Below are 25049 nucleotides of genomic sequence, written 5' to 3' on the forward strand. Positions count from 1 at the left end.
AATGAGGTTCGTACGGCTCCCTCGTTATCGTCTTTTCGTACCCAGTTGAAGACTGTTTTGTTTAGACGGGCTTTTAATTAATAATGTTTATCATTTTTAATCTATTCAGGATTTAATGTACTTTTAACTGTTTAATTGTATTCTTCTTTGATTTAATTGTTTTGGTTTTTAGTCTAATTATGTTTTAATTGTAAGCCGCCCTGAGTCTTTTGAGAAAGGGCGGGGTATAAATATTTTAAATAAATAAATAATAAATAATAAGATCTCTAGCAGATTTGATTGCTGTGTTGAGGAGATCAGCAGCATGTAGCAGCAATGCCAATTTCTTTTGAACGTATTAGAAAGTGGAAGATCCTTAGGATTATCATCTTCTCATCAAGAAGTCAAACATAAGTCCACACATTTGTGATTTGAAATGGCTGTATTGTGGTTTCATATTCTCTCTCTCTCTCTCTCTCTCTCTCTCTCTCTCTCTCTCTCTCTCTCTCCCCTTTTGTCAATTCTCTCATTTTAGTGCTGGGCTAAGGTTGGACTCAAGAGGGTTTCTAGTAGATAAATTTAATTTGAAGGAGATACCAAATGTGACCTGTTTAATCAAAGGTGGTGGCAAAAACAAGCCCCCCCCAGTAAATCCCCGACAACCATATGTTCTGAACAAAATGATTGTCATCTTTCTTGGAATACAAGTTGTTCATATGACCCAGGGGATTTAATGTGAAGAGTACTGAAAATGGTCAAACTTCATAAGCTTTTGTGCAGTTTGGGAAAATGCTTCATTCCACAGAGGTTGCTAGGAGGCCATATTATTCTGGAACCCCTTTAGAATTTTGGGATTGGGAAACTAACCATCCATGCCTGAGTGATTGACATCAGTGCTGTGGGAAACTGGAAGTGACTCTTCCCTGTCACTTGAGGCTCATGTAGCCTCTGTGGCACGGAATGCGTTCTACCAACTTCGATTGGTAGCCCAGCTACGTCCCTACCTGAGTAAGGAGGATCTTACATCAGTAGTACATGCTCTGGTAACCTCATGTTTGGATTACTGTAATGCGCTGTACGTAGGGCTACCTCTGAAGATGGTTCGGAAGCTACAGCTAGTGCAAAATGCGGCGGCCAGACTGCTAACAAGAACGAAGTGGTCTGACCATATAACACCTATTTTGGCCCGCTTGCACTGGTTTCCAATACGCTTCCGGGCCAAATTCAAAGTGTTGGTATTAACCTATAAAGCCTTATACGGCGCGGGACCTCAATATCTGTCGGAACGCCTCTCCCGCTATGAACCGGCTTGTACACTACGGTCTGCTATGAAGGCCCTCCTCCGGGTCCCGACTCATAGGGAGGCCCGGAGGGCAGTGACAAGATCAAGGGCCTTCTCAGTGGTGGCCCCCAAACTATGGAATAGTCTCCCCAAGGAGGTTTGCCTGGCGCCGACACTATCATCCTTTCGGCGCCAGGTTAAAACCTTTCTCTACTCCGAGGTATTTTAATTTTTTGTTAATGATTGTAATGTTTGTAATTTGATTTTAGCCTTTGCTGTTTTTAGATTGTGAAATCTGATTTTAGACTGATGTTTTGTATTATATTGTATTTTATTGTATCTATGTTCACCGCCCAGAGAGCTATTGCTAGTCGGGCGGTATATAAGTTTTAAAAATAAATAAATAAATAAATAAGTGCTATTCTGGCTCTGTCTTTGATGGAGCTGTGTGAGGCAAGTGGAGCCTGATTTCAAGTAAATCTTGCACATCTGTGAAAGAGATTGGGATTAGTTGGAAACAAGGTTAGATAGGCAGAATAACCAATTAAACAATAATTCATCGCACATACAGAACTAGTGTAACTTTTTGGTTAAGAGCATGGGCTAGGAGGTAGAAATCTCTGGTCTGAATCTCAGCTACTGTATTTTAGTATTGGCCCTTCATCTGTAGTATGGATATAATTATAATAATAACACCACCTAATCTTATAGGTTGTTTGTAAAGGTTATTGATAATATATGGGAAGGACTTTTTCCAAACAACAACCCATCCAAGCAGTTTATGCTGGTGTTAAATTTCCCACTAGTCGAAGGGTATGCTATGCCAGCAAAATTATCCTGCCTATAGCATTGTGTTCTGCTCAAATATGCTCACTCAAATAGCAACACTTGCAAAATCTACTTCCTTTTCATAGGCCCTTTAAAAATACCCGTAGAGATTTAGACTGTAGTCCTGTACACTAGCTGTGGCTAACCCTGTTCAGCCACATTAATGGTCAGTCACACCTCTGAGGACCACATGCCAGTGTGGCTGAGCAGTCATATATAAGATTGCACTATTGGGCTGCAATCCTACACCCACTTACTTGGGAGTTAGTCCCACTGAAACCAGTGGGGCTTAACAACGATAAATAGTAAGTGAATAGGACAGTACTTGCTCCATGCAGCCAGCAATAAATATTGTTACAAAATATATTCACAAAATACTAATCTTCGAGGATAAATACATTGATTTAGAAGCCACAACTATGGCTTTCGCAGCTTGAAACGGCATTTAGAGAGTAGGAACAGTTAATAATACATTAAACTAATCCACCCAAGCGTTGCCTGGGCCATAAGCTTAGTTACTAGTACAGATATAGACGGGAAGCAAATGAGGTAGGCATTCGCCTAATATGGAATTGTCAGGCAGAGTCTTAGAAACCCAGTTTCACCATAGGAAGAGCGAAAAAACCAGGAAGGGAGACAAGTTAAATGCAAAGTAGTAGTCTTCACATCTCCCGAGAGTCAGAAATGAATAAGATCATGAAAATACAGAGAAGAGAGACAGGCGAGGGAGATGAGATGCAGTAGTTCTACAGTAGAAGGAACAAGAGGAAAGATTTTAAATTAAATAAATAAATAATGTTCAGAGCAAAGCCAAATCACACACACATTTTCCCAGCATGTGCAGAGTTCTAGTTGAACCAAGCTATGAGTTATGATTGGCTAAAACTGGGGTGAGTAAGGGGATACAGCCTGTGGATATCATTATGGCCCTACTTACCCCCCCCCACAGTTTGAGCACTGATGTATATCTTAGTAAACCTAAAAGAATTTTATCAGGTAGGTAGGTAAGTATTACCAGCCCCACATAGGAGATGGACTGAGAGACCATAGCTACCTCATGAGTCAGATTATGGCTGAAGTGGGTCACATTCATAGCCACTATGCTAAACCAACTCTTTCTGACCATGAGAAGTTTGAAATCAGGTTTCTCCATACCAACAGCCAGGAATAAAAGTACCCAAGCAGGCTATAGACCTGTAAAGGTTAAGGCTGGAATAGCCAGGTGCCAAGACAGCAGGAAAGGTTACAGACAGGCAACATTCTTTTAGAAGTCAAGCTACAGCACTGTTCCTAACTGTTGTCTGTTACCAATGAAGGTAGAGTGCATTGCCAAAAGAAGAAGAGCAAATGCCCTGTCCTCCTGATCCTAAAGAGAAAAAAAGGACAAAGCTTTGAATAAAATCTATATTCACTAATAGGCAAAAACCTTGCAGTTTAAGAACGTACCTATAGCCCATAGATATTTCTATCCAAATTTAAAAAGCAGGGATATTTGGCAGCTGTAGCAAATGTACCAGGGGAGCAGGAGACCTGACCTCCTCTCTGAGATATTGTGCTGCCCTACAAATTTTTAAAAATGCACACAGTTTGGGTTGGTCTTTCACACTCCAGTTCACTTCCTATGTAGCTTGGAAGAATTTGGTAATATGTGCCTCTGAGCATGTACGTTCTTTAACCGCAAGGGTTTTTTTTGCCTATCTGCATCTTAATCTGGGAGGTAAGAAATGGGATCCTATGCAAGTTTGCTTGATCATTCACATGCTTCTTGAGTTCAATGGGGTTTACTCCTCTGTAATCATGCTTAGCATAAATGAAACTGATCACATGGGAGGAGGGGAGGAGGGGAAGAGGGGGGGAGGAGGGGAAGAGGGGGGGAGGAGGGGAAGAGGGGGGGAGGGAGGGAGCAGGTGAGGAGGAAGTAGGAACTAAAATGTAATTGTAGCAATTACTTTTGAGTAAAAGTAAAGTAATCAGTTACTTTCAGAGCAATTGTAATCGTAACGGTAATTACTACTTTTTGGGGGCCATGTAACTGTAACTGTAATTTATTACTTTTTAAAAGTAATCTTCCAAGCTCTGGTCTGAGCCTCTTTCAGAGCCTTCCATAAGGCCAGGAGAGCCTGGCTCACATGCCTATGGAGAAAAGACATCAGTTGCAGGGAGATAACAGGTTAATTGCAGTGACAAGGAATCTGTGGCCCTCCAGATGTTGCTGGATTCCATCAGCCCTCCCAGGTGAGGGAAGTTTGGAGTTGTAGTCCAACAACATCTGGAAGGCGACAGGTTCCCCATCCTTGCTTGTTCAGATTCATATTAGCCTCGATGCCTGAACAAAACCTCCATATTCCAAGGTGGTATAACTGATGCTGGGGACTGTCAACAGGGAAGCAAGCCATCATCTTTCATGCCTTCATCACAGGCTTTCTGGAGGCTTCTGGTTGGTCCATTGTGGGAAGCAGATTGTTGAAATTAGAGGCAAACCTCCTTGGCTCTTCTTATGCAAGAATAGCCAATCTGAACCTCCACTTGTCAAGGCAGTATACTTCAGTGGACCAAATGCAGTAAAGGGGGGGTGGACAATGAGGAAGGCCTTGCCTTCTCATGGGTTTTTCTTAGATGTTTCTGGCCAGCTGCCATTGGAAACAGAATACTGGGCCAGTTGGATTTTTGGAGCCTCCACAATCAGAGGCAGTCTATCTCCAAGTGCTAGAATCTGGGGACAATCAGCTGGATGGTGGCGGCTGTTTGTCTGCTGCACCTGCGACTCGCTTGTGAGATGTCAACATTCCATTATACACAGAATCTCCTAGTTATTTTTTGACACAATTTTCTCCCCCCAGCTGCCTGAAGGATAAAACTGACCACTGTTCATAGGAACCAGTATAGGAACCAAAAGCCCCCAACCCTCTGGGGACTTACCTCTGTGCTGGGAAAGCAGCGGAGGAAAGGTGAAGGACTCTCTGCTCCGAAGAGCCACCAGTTGCAATAAAAGAGATGCAAAGAGAAAAAATAAGTAGGCAGCTGCTTGCAAAAATATATAAAATGGCAAGCCAGGGAAATCCCACCCGGCACCCTGTCCCTCCTGGACAGGCTCGGCCAATCAGCAGAGTCCGTCCTTCCTCCTGGGCAGGGTGCTGAAGGGAAATCCCGGCAGGGCAACATAGAGATAAAAAACAGTAGAGGTGGCCCATCTTATCAACTGGTTATGGGGGTGTGTGTTTCCGGTTCACCCCAGGGAAGCCGTTCATCAATTCCCTTAATGGCCTTAGCAGCGCTATACTGTACATTTTAAGCATTATCATGCCCCTTTAAACAGTCACGTTAAAGGATAAGGGCAGGGTATTCCAGGCAGGGGGTTGCCAACCCTGCTTGGATATGGATGTCTTTGCAGAAGAACCCTAGTCAAGGTTTACCAACAGCACAGCCCAAACTATATCTACTTAGAAGTCAGTCCTGTTGAGTTCTATGGGGCTTAATCCCTTAGTAAGTGTGTTTAGAATTGCAGCCTTAAGGAGCCTCCATCTTTACTCCCCAAAGCTCCCATCTAACATCTCCATAACACTAAGCTCCTTTGTCTCTGCAGTGGCCTTCTGGTGACTGCCCTGGCCTGAAGGCACTTAACCCTTCTTGCTGAAAGCAAGTAGGCTAGATGTAGGCCCTGTTAACACGTTACAATCAACGAGTGTACAGTCTGTGTACCTGGGTACAGAAGTAGTTGGGCTATACACTTGTACAGTTATTCACATGTAATAGTCAACGAGTGTACAGTCTGTGTACCTGGGTACACAAGTAGCTGGGCTGTACACTCGTACAGTTATTCACATGTAACATTCAACAAGTGTACAGTCTATTATATACACATTTGTTGCCAGGGAAAGAAAATGGCTTCAATGACACTTATTAAATGTGTTATTGAAGCAATTCCCTTTTACTGGCAACAAGGCAAGGCATGCTGGGTTTGTTATACTTCCTGAAACTGTTTCCTGTCAAGGGGTGCATTCAATAGAAAGAGTGTTGGCAGAAACAGGAATGTAGTTTTACTCTTTTCATTTTTCCTGCAGATCCTTAAGTTTTTAAAATCAAAACACCAACTTTTAAAAAGAAAATACTAACCTGTAACTATCATAATTATAGTTATTAAAATATTGCATTTTTCATTGCCTGTTATTAGAGTGTGTATGGGTTTTGATGTAGGCTTTCATGGAACAATCCTATACATGTCTATACAGTCCTATAGAGATCAATAGGACTTACTCATAGATAAATGTGTGAAAATGCAGACCTAAATATATTGAATATTTATATATGAAAATATTTTGAGGGGGCTGCAACAAAAACAAGCTGCTTAAAAGATTATGAACTGAAACTATTCTTCCAACATGGTACACCTGATTCTTTATTGAGGATATCATGCTTTTTAATACACAAAACTACACTCAAAACATAAATGTGGGGAAAATTCTTTATCAGTTGGACTTTCCAGCCTACTGCTCCCACTGTAACATACTCTGTCCCCTGGAAAGCCTTTGCTGGTATTTGGGAAACAGGAAAGCTCTGGGCTGTGGTTTTTCAGTAGAAATGTTTGTAGCTCAGTATCAAAAAGTGATCATCAGTATCTTTTTTTATGATCTATGTCAGTGGTTCCCAACCTTTATGATTACGGGATCCCCTTTATAAGCTCAAATTTTTTTGTGACCTCCTTACTCCAGGAAGGCAGCTTGGCTGCCAGGAAGGAAGGAGGAAAGCGGCCTTTCCTTGCAGCCTTGCTTCTTTTTGCTTCACAAAAAGCCCTCTCGTTCTGAGTAAGGACGTCATCAGTAGTGGTAGTGTGAGGAGACGGCAGTCAGTGGTAGTAATTCCCTCTTCTTTCTGGTAGCTCTACCTCAGCCTCCTTTGGTATCCGCCATGTATTTTAGAGGCAGATGCCTGCCTTTGGTGCGCCTGAAAGATGATCTAGCACTTCAGCAAAACTCCTCCCTTCTCATTTGGAGCAAGGAGGAGGTGTCATCTGCAGCGGCAATGGGGAGCAGACAGTGTCCAAGGAGTGAAGACTTTTAAAAAATAATAATTAATTTCTTTACTGTTCGCAGCCCCTTCCGGATTACTTCACACGCACCTAGGTTGGGTACCACTGATCTATGTCATAATATTTAGCTTTTGGATAGCACTTTAAATGCTGGGTGGGCAGAAAGTAGATCAAAATGTATTGGTGTATCTCAGGATGACTCACAGAAGATCAGTGAGGATTTCAGACTCCCGTTTCACAATGAAAATAAGAAAATGACCACCCCACCATTATACTGCTGAAATGAAGACAGTGGGGGGGGGGGTAATCTGAGTGGATTTTTGTGTGAAAATACTGTGAGCTCAGTTCAATTTTGGAAGTCCAAACAAATTCCTGGGCTAAGAATGATTTAACTCTTAAGTGCATATATATTGTGGCTTGCTCTGGTTGGTGGATCTTGGGTTTTTGTAATAATAATAATAATAATAAAAAAATCAATACCAAAAATCTGAAGTCTAACCATCCTGATCTAGAGTATTAGATCCTGATCTAGTCTAACCATGAAGTCTAACCATCCAAACCATAGAGTATTTGCCACCCTGGGCTCCTGCTGGAAGGGCAGGATATACATCAAATAATAAATAAATAAATAAACAAAACATCACAACCCTACAAGGCAGGTTTGTGTTACCATAAAACCATGTGATGCAGCTACGCCTGACAGCAGTTTCTAATGAAGGCAGCCATTAACATGTGTTTGACCATCAGGTGTGTCTAATTTTGATGCATGACACTTGACATAGAAAAGAGCTGCAGAGAGATGAGCAAATCCACAATTTTTTTCTTCTCAATTTCTGGATACACAGTAGAAAGGTGACATTGCTTTTTTGAGAATGCCTTCTTTGGCAATGTTTTGAAGAGTCCTACCCCTGCTATTGTAGTTTCATTCTTGCAAGCACTCATTTGAACCATGCTACAACAACCCTGCAAGGTAGGTCTGTGCCCATACAAATGATTTAGTGCAGGGATGGCCAGAAGATAGACTGTAATCTATTGGTAGATCCCTGAGAGATTTGTAGTTAATTGGCAAGCTCTTCTGGCTTCCAGTTGTTTAACAATAGCACCAAAAGGACACACATCCGTTTGGAAATTTGACAACTGAAATTAAGAATACTTGTGGAAAGTAGGAATAGATCTATGTGTGGAAAGACTGTGAGCTCATCTCAGTTCTGATAACCCTGTGCTCAGCAGCTTCTCAGACACCATGTTCTTTCATACTAGACGTATGTCTTGCAGCTGGCTGCAGTTGGTGGTTTTTGAGGTTCTAGTAAAACTCAGGGTGGATCCCTGACTCTGCAATAGCAGTGCTGTCTCAGTAATGGCAACATTGCCACTCACTGAATGAGACAAGGTGCCTGCAAGTTCAGGGCGGGTGGCACCAGCATCCTGCAGCACATGGGCACACACCTGCAAGCTTGTGCTGCATTCCACCAAAGTACCCCCAACCTTGCCATCTCTGTGCCACTGCCATTCTCCCTCCCCCCCCCAATGTATCACTGCTAACCTATGTCATCAAATTATTGGAAGAGTCTTGGCTACATTTCTCTTTCTTGACCTTTAGCAGGAAATAGAAAGCACACAACAGAATTTACCTTACCATTGATTTCAATAGGTTTTAAAAGACCAAGGAAGAGAAGTATAGTGGGTAATTTATATTGGATTTATAGAGGTACTGTAGTGTACAAGTTCTGCAAAAGCCAGTGTGGTGTAGTGATAAGAGTACTGGGCTAGGGCCTGGGAGACCTGGATTCAGACCCTCATTCAGCCATGAAACTCACTGGGTGACTTCTGGGCTAGTCACCTTCTCAGCCTAAACTACCTCATAGGGCTATTCTGAGGATATATTTGAGAGGTACAGGACTACGTATGCCACACTGAGCTCTTTGCAAGAAAGTTGAGACGTAAAGGAAATAAGGCATTAAATAAGATTAAGGCTACAATCCTTTGCACAATTACTTGAGAGTAAGTTCCATTGAACTGTGAAAGTTACTTTCGATAAACGTGCTTGGGATTATGTTGTTAAGATATAACCCAAAATTTCTATTATTTATTGATAACTATCATTTCTGAGCAATGTGTTACCTAGCCATTATTTTATTATTGCAGTTGTGATAGCAGCTATTATTCATTACCTGCACAGGGGGGTTGGAGCAAGTTTTGGAATCTATTTGTGACACTATCCTAAAAAGTAGGTGTACTACTCCTAACAAGCAACAATAAGAGTCACATGATGACTCATTGAACATTTAACAGACATTATAAATTTTATAATATTTATTGATTAATCACCTAGTATTTAAAGGAAAGGATTGAATTTAGAAGTTAAAGGCTGTAATTCTATATTCACTTTCACTTAAACTCAATGGGACTTACTTCTGAGTAGACTTTTAAAATTTTAGAGTGAGTCCTTCAAAGCTCCCCCCCCCCCGTTTTTTGCCTCTTTCCTTCCCTCATGCTCATTCGTTGCTTCAGGCTGGTTTCCCTTCCCTCCTTCTTGCCCTTGCCTCCATTGTAGCTTCATTCCTCTTTCCTGCTCCGTGGCTCCAGCAACTGACGTTTCCTTGAGCCCATTTCTGATTGGCTGCTGCTGCTAGAATGAAGGCTCAGGCTGTCCCCGGGGAGAAAAACTAATTGCTCACGATCAGCTCCACGTGGACAGCATGCAGGGAGAATCACCACGTGAACAGAAGATGTCTTTTTTCAGGATACCTGTACATGTGGTGATTTTTGAAATCACGTGTAGACACTTTCTCAAGAGCAGCTGTACCCAGGTACAGGGGGCTTCTACGTGGGTACAGAGTAACGTGTGAATACCCCCTGTGTCAGACCCCATTTGTAACAATGTTTCTTTCGCTCTTGGCACTCTAGCAGTTGTTATGGCAACCTCAGGCTTGATCACAGGTTCCACCCTGTTTTCTTCAGCCTCTGATAAAATGGCTTCTGCTGCTTTGCCAAGTTGTTGTCTGGTCACCACATAAATTTTTCCTCCTGCCCCCATAACATCTCTGCCCAAAATCACAGGTTCTTCTTGCTGAGCATTGATACCCACTTTGTAAGTCTCCTCCTTTCCCCTCCATTCCAGTTTTATTAGGGCTATGGGAATGCTTTCCGGTTCGCCTCTCACTCCTTGGATTACCAGCTTTTCCTGAGGTAAAATTTCTTCAGATCTTATTGAATCTGGCCTCAGTAAGGTCTGAGTAGCACCAGTATCTAGCAAAACGCAATATTTTGCCCCTTGCACACACACTTCTTCTCTCAAGCTTGAGTCCAAATCTTGGACCTTTGACCAGCTTATTTGACAGAACTGTATCTTTTTCGGTTCTCCCTCTCTCAGCTCACTCTTTACTGTCCTTCCTTGAACTGGATTACTGAGGGGGTTTACACTCTCACATTGACAACGCAGATGGCCTGGCTTCCCACATCGGTAACCGATTTTCTCCTCTGTTTTAGGGAACACAGACCCAAACTGAGGTGTCTTGTGCCCTTCTGATTTTATTTGAGGGTTTGCTCTCTGTGGTGCCACATCTTTTCTGCCATTGTTATTTGGTCTCAGTTTAAAATCTCTTTGTGGTTTTGCCATCCACCCAGTTCGGTTTGAGGCAAAATGATCTGCCAGCTCCGCTGCTTCTGTTACAAATTTAGGGGAACGATCTTTCACCAGCAACCTAATTTTGGGCGGCAATTGGTGGTACAACTGATCCAATATCATGAGGTTTTTCACCTCTTCCACAGACTGAGCTTTTGCACTTATCAGCCATTTCCCAAATATATCCATCACTTTTGCCCCCAGCTCCACAAAAGACCTCCCTGTCTGTATCTGGCAGTTTCTGAAAAGCTTTCTAAAATAATCAGGCCCCAGTCTGAATCTTTTAAACACTGCTTCTTTGAATTCAGCATATGTTACTGGCCTGTCTGAGGGGAAATACTGATACACTTCAGCCAATTCCCCTTTAATCAGATTTGATAAATACTGCATGTATTTATCTTCAGGTAGCCCCCACATCTGCCTTTTCAAACGTTGTGAGGTAAATTTGAGGATCTTGATCAGGCTCATAGACAGCAAAGTCCTTTGGAGTAATTTTTATTTTTGCTCCATCTCTCTCTTTCCTTGTCTCCTCAGAGTGAAATTTCTCTCTATCCAATTTTAATCTTTCCACTTGTATCTCAGTATCCATTCTCAACCTTTCCATCTCCATCATTCGCTGCTTTTCCTTTTCCTCCACTTCCATTTTAAATCTTTCCGCCTCCATTCTCAATTTCTCAGCCTCCAATTTTAACTTCTCTCTTAAATACTCCACATAAGCAGGATTACTTAAGCACCCTTCTGGGGTTTCTTCTCTTGCAGGTTCTTTGGTTTGGATTGTCATATATGTTATTAATGCCACTCTCAATTCATCCACCCCCTTACCCTCATGAGGTAAATGGTACTCTATACATTTTTCCACCAGTCCCGGCTTCTCCCAAAGACTCCTGAGAAGTATAGCTTGTTCAGGGTGCTGAGAGTTGCGAGGAGACCCCCCTGTTCCCCTCACAGAGCTACAAAGTTTGTTCAGGGTTCCCTGGGAAGAGGGATGGATTGTTAAATCATTCTAAGAATGGTACCTTTGTAAGGGGGAATAGGGGTCCCTAATTCACGCCATCCAAAGAGGCCCTTTCCCATCCATAAGATCATTGGGTTGTAGCCAACCAAGTCCTACTCAGAGTAGACCCATTGAAATGAATGAACCTAAGTTAGCCATGCCCATTAACCTCAATGGGTCTGCTCTGACTTGGGCTGGCATTGGCTATAGCCACCAAACTGAACCACTCATCTTGGTCTTAAAACATTCAGGGCGTTGTTTAAAATTAATAGCAGGGCTGGAAAAAGCGAGAGAGTTGGTATGGTAGCTTCTGCAGTGGAATGATTTGCCCCGATTCCTGGCTCCCAAGATTTAAGAAAGTGGGCTCCCCTCCCCCCTGTTACCACTGCATTTTGCTCACTCCTCCCCATCCACTCTTGTGCCTAACTTTGCCTATGTTCAGAGACACTCTTCTCTGATTCCTGTTGGAGTCAATCCCAATCTCAAACAAAGCCCCCAAGGGTCACTGAGCTCTGCCACGTCCAAAGCATTTGAAGATTAACTAGTTCTTATAAGAGAATTTAATTACCCTATTATACAACATTAACTGGGCACTGAGATATATATATATATATTAATAAAGGGAAAATGAATGATCATCAACAATTAAAATTAATTACATTTTCTTTCACTTAATTAAATTATTCTTTAAATAGGGATGTGTACGAGATTGCAGCCATAAAGAGATGCAGTGTGTGTGTGTGAGGGACAAACAGCTTAGGCTGCAATCCAATATGTGTCTACTCAGAAGTAAGCTCCACTAGGTTCAATGGGACTTACTCCCAGGTAAGCATGTATTGGGTTGCAGCCTTTGTGAGCTGCAAGATGGAGCAGGAGGCAGGGCGGTTTCCATTTGGATACCAGGCCAGTTGTTGATAAAGTGAACATGGGAGGGGTGGTGGTCCAGTGGCTGTGCATCATGTTCCTCACACCCAGGATCTGTCATGCCTAGCCCTGAGCTGGTACCAGAGATGGAGTCCTCAGAGGATGAACCAGACACTCCACAGATTGAGGACCTTGGGGAGCAGGCAGCCCCAGCCTGAATCCAACACTTATGGCCCCCTTGAGGGCCCCTTTGGGTTGATACCTGATGATGAACCCATGGAACTGTCAGAGGAGGGGGTGGGTGGCTACGCTCTGCCTGCATGGCCAGAGGTGGTATGCTTCCAAATACCAGTTGCTGGAAACTACAGGAGGAGGAGAGTGCTCTTGCGCTCAGGTTCTGCTTGCGGGCTTCCCATTGGGGCATCTGGTTGGCCACTGTGAGAACATGAGGCTGGACTAGATGGGTCCTTTTGGCCTGATCCGGCAGGCTCTTCTTACAGTCTTATGGAATTGCCTCCCGCATCCTCTAGAGCAGCCTTTCCCAACCTTTGGGTCCCCAGATGTTGCTGAACTACAGTTCCCATCATTCCTGACCATTGGCCATGCTGGATGGGGCTGATGGGAGTTGTTGTCCAGCAACATCTGGGGGCCCAAAGGTTGGGAAAGGCTGCTCTAGAGTGATGGTGCAAGAACCTTCGGGTCCAGGCTGAAGAGTGATGGCAAGGTATGTGTCCGTGAAACCTGACTCATTGGTCTACTCATGAGTAGGGAGTAAGTAAAAATTGATACTCCTCTACTATCTGCAGCTGTGGTTAGGGTGTGGTTTAGAATGCCAGAGGATATAAGGCCTCCCCTTTGAACATTCCAGCTTTTGGAAGCAACACAGGTTTCTGGTCTCTAGCTTGTGATTAGTTTTCCTGCCTTGTTGAATTGTGTCTTGCCTGAATGTCCTGTGTTATTGACCTTGCAGTGTTGCCTGGCTTTGTCTCTGGATCACATTTGGACCTAAACTGTTTCTCTGGGCTGTGCTTGACCTTGGTTTGTTTGGCCTGCGCTACATCTGCAACCCTGCTCTCGTTGGGTGAGTACTTTGGTGAAACTTTATATCTTCTGTAACTGGGACCCCAGCCCCTGAAGGCATCCCTTGGAGTTTTACTGGCATCCCAAAGGTCACTGCTGAAAGAATGTTTTTTGGTGTTCTTTTAGGAACAGTGTTTTAGAATCTTTTTAACTGTAATGGCATTTTAGAATGTTTTTAGTGTGCTTTTATTTTTTCTGATGAATTGTTTTGTTCATGTTTGCTGCCCTGGGCTCCTTCAAGCAGAAGGCTGGGATTTAAATTATATTATGATTATAATAAACATAGAAAGCTGTTTTCTACAGAGCCAGGCCATTACTCCATCTAGTTTCATCTTGCCTATGCCAGAGGTAGTGGGGGACCCTTCGGGTGTTGTTTGATTCCAGTGTCCCTCAGCCCCAGCAGCTAGCATGGCCAGCAGGTAGGGGTGATGATGATGGGAGCTGTAGTGCAACCTTCTGGAGGGCTGCCAGTTTCCTACAAGGATCAATCAACATAGGCCCCCAGAATCCTAAAAGCTCAGGACAGGGTAGGTTGCTTTTCTCAAGTGTGTGACTCAGCTTTTACCTGGCAAAACCTATATCAGCTGGAGAACAGACTCTTAATTCTGCTGTGGTTGCCCTGTGTTCAACCTGGTCTTAACTGATTGCCCTGTATCATCTTCTGGCTAACGCCTGTTCTTCCCAGACCAAAGCTGCCTTATTCGTTCAACCCTAAGGCTATCCTAATTGTTCAGTGAGGGACCAAATGTCCTTTCTGTCTCTGGTAAGTGGATGTCTTGTTTGCTCAAAGGCAGCCTTTCTCTTTCCTTGGAAGAGTTCTGCTTATGTAGGAACGTGAGGCTGACCCAAATAGAGTTGCTAATGTTTAATTCAGCTTCTGCAAAGGCCAACAGGACACCGCAATGGCTTAAACGGGGTTGGTGACTGCTGGGATTGCAGATCCGTGACTAGAGAAACAACCTGTGTGACACAAGGCGGGGAGGGGGGGGCTGTTCAATGATGATGTTTACATGCTCGGCCAAGATGGCCTGTGGAGCTGAATGTCAAATTATTACTTGCGCAGTGGGGATATCTTTCAGTACGATGCAATTGGAATGCTGCAGTGATCCCCCTCTTCCTCTCCCTCCAGTTTGTTTTTTGCAGTAGGGAGTGACTTCAATGGTGGGACTGTGGGATGGTATTTTTTTGCCTTCATTTCCCAGCAGTGAGACTTTCAACCTGGGCCTTACCGCATCTTAGTAGAAATCTATTGATGCAGAAGACAGAGCGATTCCCAGGGGTTAGAATGTGGAGCCCCCATCGCTGTGCACGTGTGCCCCCATGTGGCCACCCACAGAGTTCTAGGTTGGAGCATCTCTTAGGCCAGGGATAGGCAACCTTGTGCCCTCCAGATGTTGTTGGACTCCAACGCCCATCAGCCCTAGATGGTATGACATCAGTGGTCAAGGGTGATGCATTCTTGGAAGGATGACAACTATGGTTCTTTTTGGGCCTGATGCAAGGTGTTTATGCTTGTGTTTAAATGATTTGGTCTTTCAGATATTTGGGGCCTATCTCCTTCCGTACAGATCCTCTAGGGTAGCCTTTCCCAACCAGTGTGCCTCCAGATGTTGTTGGACCACAGCTCCCATCAGCCTTAGCCAGCATTGCCAATGGTCAGGAAAGATGGGAATTGTGGTCCAACAACATCTGGAGGCACACTGGTTGGGAAAGGCTGCTCTAGGGTGTTGAGATTGGCAGAAGTGGTCCTCTTGGTAGTTCCATCACCCTCAGATGTTTGGCTGGTGGTGACCAGGAAAGTGCATTCTTTGTGGCAGGTCCTAAGTTGTGCAATTCTCTCCCTGTAGAGATGCGTCTGGCACCTTCACTGTACAGCTTTTGTCATATACTGAAGACCAGGGACGTATTCATATGGGGCCTTGGCGTTTTAGACCCCATACTTTTTTGAGAGCAGGGTCCCTATGTCTTCAGCATCCTACAAGCCATTCAGCATGAAAGGGAAGTGTGTTAGCCATTGAGAAGAATCTTCTAACATGCTTCCTTGTTCTTTCCTGCTGATTGAAGCCAATCGGAGTGAAAGGAGGTAAGAGAGCCACTGAGAAGACTCTTCTCAGTAACTAACACACTCCCCTTCCATGCTGATTGGCTTCTAGAAACTTTTGTTGTGGGAGAAGGCACACACGGGAAGGACTGAGGAGTGTTGGGATGAGGACCGAGAGCAAGCGAGCAAGGGGCCATGGCATGACTGTCATGAGGGGGCCCTGCACTTCTGGATTTGCCACTATACTATGATGTTGTTGATGATGTTGTTGTTGTTGTTGATGATGATGCAGCCACATCGATCTTGGAGAAACTAGACCTGCCACCCTGCTGGATGAGTGCGATCCATGGCGTACCTGCAATGGTGATGGCGGCCAGGATGCTGAAGGTGGTGAGTGGGTTGATGTTGTTCATGATGTTGATCTTGATGTTGATGTTGATGATGTTGTTGATGTTGGCCAGGGAGGTGGACACAATTGCTCCTATGTGTCCCCTCTTATGGAGTGGAGCCAAACCAGCCCCTGGTGGTGGGCTGGCAGTGATGAAACATATAAGACGAGGACTAGAGCGACATTGGCGGAAGACTCGGAGTGAATCTGACCAAGCACGGGCTAGAGCCTATCTGAAGGCCTACTCCGTGGCAATGCGGGCAGCAAAGAAGTTATTCTTTTCTGCCACCATTGCGTCTGCAGGGAGCCGTCCAGCGGAGCTGTTTAAAGTGGTCAGGGGGCTTTTACATTCTGGCCCTTGAGAGGGTAATACAGAGTACTCAACAGCCTGCTGTCAAGAATTTGCACAGCACTTTGCAGATAAAATTGCTCAGATTCATTCAGACTTGGACACTATTGTTGATACAGTCTCGGGATGTAGCTCTGGCTTCTGCTTCCCAATGATAATGGATTCTTTTCCATTTGTACAGCCCAAGGATGTGGACAGGATCATTGGAGAGGTGAGAGCCACCACATATCTGCTAGACCGTTGCCCCTCCTGGCTCATTAAAAGTTCTACAGGGGGACTAGACGAGTGGGTGAGGGGAGTGGTTAATGCCTCCCTACAACAAAGCAGAGTTCCAATGTGCCTAAAGGAGGCTGTTGTATGGATGTTGCTGAAAAAGCCCTCCCTGGATCCCTCTATAATGGATAATTATCGGCCAGTGTCCAACATTCCATTTCTGGGCAACATAACAGAGCGTGTGGTGGCCTCCCAACTCGAGATTCCTGGATGAAACAGATTATCTGGATATTGACGACTATGACGATGACGATGATGATGTCATGTTGTTGCCCCGCCTTGATGTTGTTGATGTTGATGCTCATGTTGATGACAGTGACGTGTTGATGATGATGATGATGATTTTGTTGAGGATGTTGATGATGACGATGATGGTGACTCGATGTTTTTATTGAGGTTATTGTTTCAGATGTTGAAGCTGACGGTGACATGTTGTTGATGTTCATGTTGATAGCAATATTAACGACTGACAATGATGATGATAATGACGATCACAATGACATGTTGTTGATGTCGATGTTGATGCTCATGTTGATGTTGTTGTTGATGCTGTTATTGATGATGACAATGACGATCTTCTTGGAGAAGCTGCACCCGCCGCCGTGCTGGATGAGGGCGAGCCTGCAAACGTGAGTTGATGATGTTATTATTATTATTGTTGTAGTTTATCTTGATATTGATGCTAATGTTGTTGTCAATGATGATGATGATGATGATGATCTTGATGATGATGCTATTATTATTGTTATAGTTTATTTATGCCCCGCCTTGATTTTGATGGTGTTGTTGGTGATGATGTCGATTTTGTTGTTGTTGAGGACGTTGCTGTTGAGGATCTTATAGTCCATTTATACCCCGCCTTGATGTTGATGTTCATATTGATATTGATGTCGATGATGATGATGATGACGTGTTGCTGCTGGTGCTGCTGATGTTGAGGATGTTGTTTTTGTTGATGATGACGATGACAATGACAATGATGTGTTCTCGTTGATGATGATGATGAAATTGATGACTGTGATGATGATGTGATGTTGATGTTAATGTTGATGATGTTGCTGCTGCTGCTGCTGCTGCGGTCACGTTGATCTTCTCGGAGAAGCTGCACCCGCCACGGTGGCCAGGATGCTGAAGCTGTGGAGTTGAGTTGTTGTTACTATTATTACTATTATTATTATTATTATTATAGTTTATCTATACTCTGCCATGATGTTTATGTTGATGATGTTGACGATTATGATGTTGATATTATAATTGTTATTTTTATAGTTGATTTATATGACGATGACGTGTTGTTTTTGTTGTAGCTGATGATGGTTTAGCTTCATCATACTTGTTTTGGGGTGAAAACCAGGTTCCTTCACAGGCCAGATGTGGGGTCCTTCATGGGCCAGACGTGGGGTCCTTCATGGGCCACAGCTTACATCTTTTATTGTCAGGGTGAGGCAAAGAGGTGGTTGTTGGGGGATAATTGCCCCACAATGGTTTAGCTTACATCATACTTGGTACTTGGGCGAAAACCTGGTTCCTTTATGGGCCAGAAGCGGGCTCCTTTATGGGCCAGAAGCGGGCTCCTTCATGGGGCACAGCTTACATCTTTTAATGTCAGGGTGAGGCAAAGAGGAGGTGGTTGGTGGATAATTGCCCCACAATGGTTTAGCTTCCATCATACTTGGTGCTGGTGCGAAAACCTGGTTCCTTCATGGGCCAGAAGCAGGGTCATCTATGGGCCAGAAGCTGGGTTCTTTATGGGCCAGAAGTGGGCTCCTTCATGGGGCACAGCTTACATCTTTTATTGTCACGGTGAGAAGCTCAGGACATTGTTGGTGATTAACTGCCCTACAATGGTTTAGCTTGCATCATACTTGGTGCTGGAGCGAAATCCTGGTTCCTTTATAGGCCAGAAGCGGGGTCCTTTATGGGCCAGAAACAGGGTTCTTTATGGGCCAGAAACAGGGTCCTTCATGGGCCAGTAGTGGGGTCATTTATGGGCCAGAATGGCATCCTTCATAGGCCAGAAACAGGGTCCTTCATGGGCCAGTAGTGGGGTCATTTATGGGCCAGAATGGCATCCTTCATAGGCCAGAAGCAGGGTTCTTCATGGGCCACAGCTTACATCTTTTCTTGTCAGGGTAAGGCAAAGAGATCATTCTTGGTCATCTGTGGAACTGAATGTCAAATTATTACTTGCGCAATAGGGATATCTTTGGGTACGATGCTTCAGGAAATTGGAATGCTGCAGTGATCCCCCTCTTTCTCCTCCTCCAGTTTGTTCTTTACAGTAGGGAGTGACCAATGGTGGGACTGTGGGATGGTATTTTTCTGCCTTCGCTTCCCAGCAGTGAGACTTTTAACCTGGGCCTTACTGCATCTTAGTAGAAATCTATTGATGCAGAAGGCAGAGGGATTCCCAGAGGTTAGTATGGGGAGCCCCCATTGCTGTGCACGTGTGCCCCCATGTGGTCTCCTACAGAGTTCTAGGTTGGAGCATCTCTCTTAGGCCAGGGATAGGCAACCTTGTGCCCTCCAGATGTTGTTGGACTCCAACGCTTATCAGCCCTAGATGGTATGACATCAGTGGTCAAGGGTGATGCATTCTTGGAAGGATGATGACTATGGTTCTTTTTGGGCCTGATGCAGGGTGTTTATGCTTGTGTTTAAATGACTTGGTCTTTCAGATATTTGGGGCCTATCTCCTTCCGTACAGACCCTCTAGGATAGCCTTTCCCAACCAGTGTGCCTCCAGATGTTGTTGGACCACAGCTCCCATCAGCCTTAGCCAGCATTGCCAATGGTCAGGAAAGATGGGAATTGTGGTCCAACAACATCTGGAGGCACACTGGTTGGGAAAGGCTGCTCTAGGGTGTTGAGATTGGCAGAAGTGGTCCTCTTGGTAGTTCCATCACCCTCAGATGTTTAGCTGGTAAAGTGCATTCTTTGTGGCAGGCCCTAAGTCTAAGTTGTGCAATTCTCTCCCTGTAGAGATTTGTCTGGCACCTTCACTGTACAGCTTTTGTCATATACTGAAGACCAGGGATGTATTCATGCGGGGCCTCGGCATTTTAGACCCCATACTTTTTTGAGAGCAGGGTCCCTATGTCTTCAGCATCCTACAAGCCATTCAGCATGAAAGGGAAGTGTGTTAGCCATTGAGAAGAATCTTCTAACATGCTTCCTTGTTCTTTCCTGCTGATTGAAGCCAATCGGAGTGAAAGGAGGTAAGAGAGCCACTGAGAAGGCTCTTCTCAGTGACTAACACACTCCCCTTCCATGCTGATTGGATTCTAGGAACTTTTGTTGTGGGAGAAGGCACACACGGGAAGGACTGAGGAGTGTGGAGATGATGACCGAGAGCAAGCAAGCAAGGGGCCGTGGCATGACTGTCATGAGGGGGCCCTGCACTTCTGGATTTGCCACTATAGTATGATGTTCTTGATGTTTTTGATGTGGTTGTTGCGATTGTTGTTGTGGTTGTTGTGGTTGATGATAATGATGATGTTGTTGGAGCAACGTCGATCTTCTTGGAGAAACTGCACCTGCCACCCTGCTGGATGAGTGTTGCTATTGTTTCAGACGATGTTGATGTTGATGTTGAAGTTAACGGTGACGTGTTGTTGATGTTGATTGCAATATTGATGACTACGACAATGATGATGATAATGACGATCACAATGACATGTTGATGTCGATGTTGATGCTCATGTTGATGTTGTTGATGCTGTTATTGATGATGATGATGACGATCTTCTCGGAGAAGCTGCACCCGCCACCGTACTGTATGAGGGTGAGCCTGCAAAGGTGAGTTGATGATATCATTAGTATTATTATTGTTATATTTTATTTATATTCATGATATTGATGCTAATGTTGTTGTCGATGATGATGATGATGATGATGATGGTGATGATGATGATGATGATGCTATTATTATTGTTAAAGTTTATTTATGCCCCGTCTTGATGTTGTTGATGATGTTGTTGATGCTGCTGTTGATGCTGCTGTTGATGCTGCTGTTGATGCTGCTGTTGATGCTGCTGTTGATGCTGCTGTTGATGTTGAGGATGTTAGTTTATTTATAGTCCGCCTTGATGTTGTTGTTGATATTGATGATGTTGTCGATGATGATGATGTGTTGCTGCTGTTTCTGCTGATGTTGAGAATGTTCTTGTTGATGTTTATGATGACAGTGACAATGACATGTTGTTGATGATGATGTTGATGACAGTGTTGACGACTATGATGATGTGATGTTGATGTTGCTGCTGCTGCTGATGCAGTCATGTAGATCTTCTCGGAGAATCTGCACCCGCTATTGTGGCCAGGATGCTTAAGCTGGTGAGTTGAGTTCTTCTTCTTCTTCTTGTTCTTATTATAGTTTATCTATAACCTGCCTTGATGTTCATGTTGATGATGATGATGATAATGTTGTTGATGATGTTGATGTTATTCTAATCGTTATTTTTATAGTTGATTTATATGACGATGACGTGTTGTTGTTTTTGTTGTAGTTGATGATGGTTTAGCTTGCATCATACTTCCTTTGGGGTGAAAACCAGGTTCCTTCATGGGCCAGAAGAGGGGTCCTTCACAGGCCAGATGTGGAGTCCTTCACGGGCCAGACATGGCATCCTTCATGGGCCACAGCTTACATCTTTTGTCAGGGTGATGCGAAGAGGGTATTGTTGTTGGTTAACTTCCTCACAATGGTTCTGCTTGCATCATACTTGGTGCTGGAGTGAAAACCTAGTTCTTTCATGGGACAGACACGGGGTCCTTTATGGGACAGAAGTGGGTTCTTTTTTGGGCCAGAAGCAGGATCCTTCTTGGGCAACAGCTTTCATCTCTTCTTCTCAGTGCGAGGCAAAGCGGACGTTGTTGTTGGCTAACTGCCCCACAATGGTTTAGCTTGCATCATACCTGGTGCTGGAGTGAAAACCTGGTTACTGTATGAGCCAGAAGAGAGGTCCTTTATGGGGCAATAGCGGGGTCGTTTATGGGCCAGAAGTGGGTTCTCTTTTGGACCAGAAGCGGGATCCTTCATGGGCCACAGCTTACATCTCTTCTTGTCAGGGCGAGGCAAAGCGGATGTTGTTGTTGGTAACTGCCCCACAATGGTTTAGCTTGCATCATACTTGGTGCTGGAGTGAAAACCTGATTCCTTTATGGGCCAGTAGCGGCGTCCTTTATGGGCCAGTAGCGGCGTCCTTTATGGGCCAGTAGCGGCGTCCTTTATGGGCCAGTAGCGGCGTCCTTTATGGGCCAGTAGCGGCGTCCTTTATGGGCCAGTAGCGGCGTCCTTTATGGGCCAGTAGCGGCGTCCTTTATGGGCCAGTAGCGGCGTCCTTTATGGGCCAGTAGCGGCGTCCTTTATGGGCCAGTAGCGGCGTCCTTTATGGGCCAGTAGCGGCGTCCTTTATGGGCCAGTAGCGGGGTCCTTTATGGGCCAGTAGCGGGGTCCTTTATGGGCCAGTAGCGGGGTCCTTTATGGGCCAGTAGCGGGGTCCTTTATGGGCCAGTAGCGGGGTCCTTTATGGGCCAGTAGCGGGGTCCTTTATGGGCCAGTAGCGGGGTCCTTTATGGGCCAGTAGCGGGGTCCTTTATGGGCCAGTAGCGGGGTCCTTTATGGGCCAGTAGCGGGGTCCTTTATGGGCCAGTAGCGGGGTCCTTTATGGGCCAGAAGCGGGGTCCTTTATGGGCCAGAAGCGGGGTCCTTTATGGGCCAGAAGCGGGGTCCTTTATGGGCCAGAAGCGGGGTCCTTTATGGGCCAGAAGCGGGGTCCTTTATGGGCCAGAAGCGGGGTCCTTTATGGGCCAGAAGCGGGGTCCTTTATGGGCCAGAAGCGGGGTCCTTTATGGGCCAGAAGCGGGGTCCTTTATGGGCCAGAAGCGGGGTCCTTTATGGGCCAGAAGCGGGGTCCTTTATGGGCCAGAAGCGGGGTCCTTTATGGGCCAGAAGCGGGGTCCTTTATGGGCCAGAAGCGGGGTCCTTTATGGGCCAGAAGCGGGGTCCTTTATGGGCCAGAAGCGGGGTCCTTTATGGGCCAGAAGCGGGGTCCTTCATGGGCCAGAAGCGGGGTCCTTTATGGGCCAGAAGCGGGGTCCTTCATGAGCCACAACTTACATCTTTTATTCTCAGGGTGAGGGAAAGAGGATATTGTTGGTGACTAACTGCCCCACAATGGTTTAGCTTGCATCATACTTGGTGCTGGAGGGAAAACCTGGTTACTTCAAAAGCCAGAAGTGGGGTCCTTTATGGGCCACAGCTTACATCTCTTCTACTCAGGGTGAGGAAAAGAGTACATTGTTGCTGGCTAACTGCCCCACAATGGTTTACCTAGCATCATACTTGGTGCTGGAGTGAAAACCTGGTTCTTTCATGGGCCAGAAACGGGGTCCTTCATGGGCCATGACTTACATCTTTAATTCTCAGGGTGAGGGAAAGAGGATATTGTTGGTGACTAACTGCCCACAATGGTTTAGCTTGCTTTATACTTGGTCCTGGAGGGAAAACCTGGCTACTTCAAAGGCCAGAAGCGGGGTCCTTTATGGGTCAGAAGCGGCGTCCTTTATGGGCCAGAAGCAGAGTACTTCATGAGGTACAGCTTACATCTTTTTTTGTCTGGTTGAGGAGAACAGGACATTGTTGATGGTTAACTGCCCCACAATGGTTTAGCTTGCATCATACTTGGTGCTGGAGTGAAAAACTGGTTCTTTTATGGGCCAGTAGCCGGGCCCATTATGGGCCAGAAGTGGGGTCCTTCATGGGCCACAGCTTACATCTTTTATTGTCAGGGTGAGGCAAAGTGGACGTTGTTGTTGGCTAACTGCCCCACCATGGTTTAGCTTGCATCATACTGGGTACTGGAGTAAAAACATAATTCCTTCATAGGCCAGAAGTGGGGTCTTTTATGGGCCAGAAGCGGGGTCCTTCACGGGCCACAGCTTACATCTTTTATTGTCAGGGTGAGGCAAAGCAGACACTGTTGGTGGCTAACTGCACTACAGTGGTTTAGCTTGCTTCATACTTGCTGCTAGGGCAATGACTTGGTTCCTTCATAGGCCAGTAGCAGGGCTCTTTTTGGGCCAGTACCCGTGTCGTATATGGGCCAGCAGCGGGGTGCTTCATGGGCCAGTAGCAGGGTTCTTTATGGGACAGAATGGGGTCCTTCATTGGCCAGAAGCAAGGTCCTTCATGGGCCACAGCTTACATCTCTTCTTGTCAGGGTGAGGCAAAGAGGACATTGTAGGTGGCTAACTACCCCAAAATGGTTTAACTTCCATCATACTTGGTGCTGGGGTGAAGCCCGGTTCCTTCAAAGGCCAGAAGCGGGGTCCTTTATGGGCCAGTAGCCGGGTCCTTTATGGGCCAGAATGGGGCCTTCATGGGCCACAGCTTACATCATTTATTGTCAGGGTGAGGCAAACCGGATGTTGCTGGTGGCTAAGTGCCCCACAACGGTTTAGCTTTCATCATACCTGGTGCTGGAGTGAAAACCTGGTTCCTTCATAGGCCAGAAGCGGGGTCCTTCATGGGCCACAGCTTACATCTTTTATTGTCAGGGTGAGGCAAAGAGGACATTGTTGCTGGCTAACTGCCCCACAATGGTTTAGCTTGCGTCATACCTGGTGTTGGAGTGAAAACCTGATTCCTTCATAGGCCAGTAGCAGTGTCCTTTATGGGCCAGTAGCGGGGTCCTTTATGGGCCAGTAGCGGGGTCCTTCATGAGCCACAGTTTACATTTCTTCTCAGGGTGAGGCAAAAAGGACTTTTTGGTGGCTAACTGCCCCATAATGGTTTAGCTTGCATCATACTTGGTGCTGGGTCAAAGCCTGGTTTGTTCAAAGGCCAGAAGCAGGGTCCTTTATGGGCCACAAGCGCTGTCCTTAATGGGGCACAGCTTACATCTTTTTTTGTCAGGGTGAGGAGAACAGAACATTGTTGATGGCTAACTGCCCCACAATGGTTTAGCTTGCATCATACCTGGTGCTGGAGTGAAAACCTGGTTACTTTATGGGTCAGAAGTGGGGTCCTTTATGGACCAGAAGCGAGGTCTTTAATGGGCCAGAAGCGGGGTCCTTCATGGGCCACAGCTTACATCTCTTATTATCAGGGTGAGGCAAAGCAGACACTGTTGTTGGTTAACTGCCCCACAATTTTTTAGTTTGCATCATACTTGGTGCTGGGGGAAAATCCTGGTTCCTTCATAGGCCAGAAGTGGGGTCCTTTATGGTCCAGAAACGGGGTCCTTTATGGGCCAGAATGGGGTCCTTCATGGGCCACAGCTTACATCTTTTATTGTCAGTGTGAGGCAAAGCGGAC

Source organism: Rhineura floridana, chromosome 1 (genome assembly GCF_030035675.1).
Source record: "Rhineura floridana isolate rRhiFlo1 chromosome 1, rRhiFlo1.hap2, whole genome shotgun sequence".
Lineage (NCBI taxonomy): Eukaryota > Metazoa > Chordata > Lepidosauria > Squamata > Rhineuridae > Rhineura > Rhineura floridana.